This window comes from Schistocerca nitens, chromosome 3 (assembly GCF_023898315.1).
Source record: "Schistocerca nitens isolate TAMUIC-IGC-003100 chromosome 3, iqSchNite1.1, whole genome shotgun sequence".
NCBI classification, from domain to species: Eukaryota; Metazoa; Arthropoda; class Insecta; order Orthoptera; family Acrididae; genus Schistocerca; species Schistocerca nitens.
This window is the reverse complement of record NC_064616.1, coordinates 330,865,486-330,870,221: the sequence shown is the minus strand read 5'-3', so window position 1 is coordinate 330,870,221 and position 4,736 is coordinate 330,865,486. Positions and strand designations below refer to the sequence as shown.

The 4,736-nt window shown below is 43.3% G+C and overlaps 1 pseudogene; it reads right to left on the bottom strand.

Moving 5' to 3' along the window:
- Window positions 1–4,187: 4,187 nt before the first annotated feature.
- Window positions 4,188–4,305, bottom strand: LOC126250048 (5S ribosomal RNA; annotated as a pseudogene).
- Window positions 4,306–4,736: the final 431 nt, after the last annotated feature.

Here is a 4,736-nt window from a genome sequence, read left to right as displayed (position 1 = left end):
TAGGCAACGACAGCCGGCCGTTGTGGCCAGGCGGTTCTAGGCGCTTCAGTCTGGAAGCGCGCGACCGCTACGGCCGCAGGTTCGAATCCTGCCTCGGGCATGAATGTGTATGATGTCCTTAGGTTAGTTAGGTTTAAGCAGTTCTAAGTTCTAGGGGACCTCAGATGTTAAGTCTCATAGTGCTCAGAGCCATCTGAACCATTTGAAGGCAACGACATTGCGATCCCTTAGCCGGTTTTCATTTTACAGCCTTTGGCTCGTTTCTTTTCGAATGGCCCTAATAGACGAAACTATACAGATAACCCTGCCGTAGGTATGAGTGCAACCACAACGTAGGAGTATCTGTGAAGAGACCAGACTAACCCGTGTTTCCTGAAGAGGTGCAGCAGCATTTTCAGTAGTTTCAGCGAGAATAGTCTACAGGTATGACTGATCTGGCCTTCTGAAATGTGGCATCATAGTCTTAATGTGCCAGTGCTGCGAACGGCTGAAAGGAAGGGGAAACCGCAGGTGTGACGTTTTTCCGAGAGCATCCTGCTCTACCGTATGTTTTCCTCTCTGGTGAAATATTCCAGGGATGAAATAGTAGCCCATTTGGATATCTGGAAGGGGACTACTCTAATCCTACACCTACATCTAGATGACTACTCTGCAATTTACAGTTAAGTGCCTGACAGAGGGTTCGTCGAACCATCTTCAAGCTATTTCGCTACCGTTCCACTCTCAGACTGGGTGCGGAAAAAACGAACACTTAAATCTTCCCTGTGAACTCTGATTGCTTTTATTGTATTACGATGATCATTTCTCCCTTTGTAGGTGGGCATCAACATAATATTTTCGCATTCGGAAGAGAAAATTGCTGACTGAAATTTCGTGAAAAGATCTAGCCTCAACAACGAACAACGCCTTTTTTTTTTTTTTTTTTTTTTTTTAACGGTTGCCACCCCAATCCGCGTAACATAGCCGTGACACATTCAACCCTGTTTCGCGATAATACAAAACGTGCTGCACTTCTTGGAACTTTATAGATGTTCTCAGTCAGTCCAATCTGATACGGATTCTATACGCCCAACAATACTCCAGTACTCGTATTCTGCTGTCATCTGGAGGATGTCGTGTTCAGGAAAAACAAAATTGGCATGCCACCGGTCGGCGCACGGAATGTTAGATCTTTTACTCTGGTACCTAGCTAAGAGAACTCAAAAATGGAAATGGATTGTATGAAGTGGGATATAATGGGATTAGTGAAGTGCAGCAACAGGAAGACCAAGACTTCTGGTCAGTTCAGTACAGGGTTATCAACACAAAATGTGACAGGATAATGGGGTGTATGATGAGACAACGGAAATTATTCAGGTAGTTAAAGAAGTTAGAAATTTAATTCTAACACGTGACTGGAATTCTATGGTAGGTAAAGAAAGACTAGGGGAAATGAATGAAAGAAGAAGCTGCCTGTCAGAATTTTGCACAGAGTAATTTAATCATCGTAGCACTTGGTTTTAAGAATCATGTAAGAAGGTTGTATACATGCAAGAAACCTGGAGTCACTGGAAGTTTTCAGATCGACTATGTAATGCTAAGAGAGAGATCTAGAAACCGGATTTTAAACTGTAAGACATTTCCAGAGAAAGATGTGGACTCTAAACATAATTTACTGGTTTTTAATTCCAAACCAAAACTGAAGAAACTTGTAAACAGTAAGAAATTAAAGAGATGGGACCTTGATAAACTGAAGCAGCCAGAGACTGTTGAGAGTTTCAGGTGGAGCATTATACTACGTTCACTTTGTGCGCCGGAGCGGGTCGGAACGGAATGTACTGGCTTGGCTTGTTCGTAAAATATCGATACATCGATAATTCCACACTAAAATATCGATAAACATCGGCGATATTTTCTTCAGCGAAATGTCGATGTCAAATGGCAATATCCAGTGCCAATATTTTTATTTTATATTACATTTTTTCGGCATTTTCGGTAAGTATTTGAAATTGTTCTCTTGAAGCTGTAGTAGAACATAATTTACTTTAACTGTGTGACGGACTATTACTATTTTTGAGCTTTCATCACGTCCAGTCTTTCTCTCTGACTGTGTGAAGCAAGTATAGGTGGCACAAAAGAAGAATTTTTAACGCAACTAGTGTGCTATTTATTCACATCAGCTTTTTTAAAATCAGTTACTGAAAATTATGAACAAAAATCTAAATGGCCAGATTGGTCTCTGCGGCGGGTGGAGACGTCTGAGGGGAAATGCTGACGTAATCGGTGCTCGGCGCTACCAATAGAAACTGCAACGTTTAGCTTCACCATGCAATTTTCGTACATCAGCGTGAAAGTAGGTTTATTCCGACATGTAGTCAATGACAAATTAAGAAAATAAGGTCTGAGAGGTAAACTGGAATGAAATATTACATGACAATGCTCCATGTACACAGATGTAAGCTTTTCATCTGCACAAAGTCCCATTATTAACTAATAGATTTTCAAATTAAGTGTTTTTCTTTCTTTTCTTGCTGTAAAGGGCATAAGAAGGCTGCTAACTTGTAGATGCTCAGAATATCTAATAATAAATCATTACTTAAACATAAATTCTAAAACCGGCTGTGTACTTAACAATATGTAGCCGTTATTTTTATAGGCCAATACGGCGATATTTTTTCCTTCGATATATCGATATTTCCCGTCTATCACCAATAGGGTATGCTAATACCTTTTTAAATATCGATATATCGGATATCCAATCTTTTTTAAAATATTAACAGTCTTACTACTGGCCCGGTCCGTGCCTAGGCGGCACAAGCCACCATCCTGAGTATTCGCACCACACGCCGAGCCCGGACAGTGAAAATGGAGAAAATCTCCTGTAAAGGAGAAAATCTGCTGTAAAAACTCTTGGCAGTATATAAAACTACACCACCTAGTTTTAACTTACCATGTTAACTTATTTTCTCCTTCAAAGCTTTACTTTCCTCATGAAACAGGAAACGTGTGCTTTGCATTTCGCGTTTTAGTTCCGTAAAGTTTTTTATCGATTCTGAAGAAAGTGTGCAGTTAAAAAACTCTGATTCTTGTTCACGTGGTGGTGTAGTATCTTAGCTCCTTAATAAACCATTTATCTTTCCATACTTCGTAACAGTCATTGTGAAATGGCGCTATTTGTCAAACACGTGCACTTGATTTGCAAATCTTGTAGTGAAAAAGTTTGATAGCAGGTGGCTAAGTACTAGATATGTTTTAGACAACGCGCTACTGCGTGTGAAATATTGCTGAAAGCACAAAAGAGTTTTTGAAACGGTAGTGGCACTGATATCTTTCTTCGTTCACAAGTAAACGCGAGTTACTGAGTGGCGTCAATGCCGCGACCGCAAGCCTAAGGAGCGGATTTAGCGTAGTGTCATACACTGCGGAAGAGAAAAAACTAATTACTAGTGATCACTGCAGGCCTAGTGTCGGTTCTCCATGTTATTTTAATGATCTTGTCCAGAACACTCCAAATATGCACATATTTTTACCTCGGCGACGACCAATTGCACTGGCTATGGTTTTACAACAGCCCACACTTGACTTTATAAAAGACAAGCAATTATTTGTTGTAAACATCCAACAATTACACTGTCCAGTCACGTTAATGTGACCCCCTTTCAAAAGCCTGCATAATACAGACACACTGTTCACTAGGTGTATATATTGGTATATTGTAGATCGGAGGATGGTCATTACGAACTGAAACCGGTCATCGTCAAAAGAATTGATATTGTGATTAAAGACTGGAATAAAAAACATTTGACAGTATTGGATCACTGTTCGTATACGCCTGAATAACCACCTTTCACAGCCGGACCCCTGCAAGACATGAAGGAAAAGAGTCATTGAGGTTCTGGAAGGTATCGACAGGTATGTAGCAGCACTCCGTCTTCAGGCCGCAAGTGGCCCATCCGGACCATCTGACCGCCGTGTCATCCTCAGCTGAGGATACGGATAGGAGGGGCGTTTTCTGTGATCGGAGCCGCTACTATTCGGTCGAGTAGCACCTCAGTTGACATCATGAGGCTGGGTCCACCCCGAAAACTGGCAACAGCGCATGGTGGCCCGGATGGTCACCCATCCAAGGGCCGGCCACGCCCGAGCCGCTACTATTCAGTCGAGTAGCTCCTCAGTTGGCATCACGAGGCTGGGTGCATCCCGAAAAATGGCAACAGCACATGGCGGCCCGCATGGTAACCCATCCAAGTGCCGGTCACGCCCGACAGCGCTTAACTTCGGTGATCTGACGGGAACCGGCGTATCCACTGTGGCAAGACCGTTGCCCATCAACAGGTATGTAGGGCCGTGAAAATTCCACTGTCGACTCCAGCTGCACTAGGTTTCTCGGTTGCGGAACTATGGTGCGAATAACACGATCTAGGTGGTCCCACAGATTCTCGATTTCGTTTAAATCCGGCGGGTTTGATGGCGAGGGGAGCACGGTAAACTCATCCTGGTGCTCTTCAAACCATGCGCGTAAGCTGCGAGCTGCGTGAAATGTTGCATTGTCCTGCCGAGAATGCCGGCCGCGGTGGTCTCGCGGTTCTAGGCGCGCAGTCCGGAACCGTGCGACTGCTACGGTCGCAGGTTCGAATCCTGCCTCGGGCATGGATGTGTGTGATGTCCTTAGGTTAGTTAGGTTTAAGTAGTTCTAAGTTCTAGGGGACTGATAACCACAGCAGTTGAGTCCCATAGTGCTCAGAGCCATTTGAACC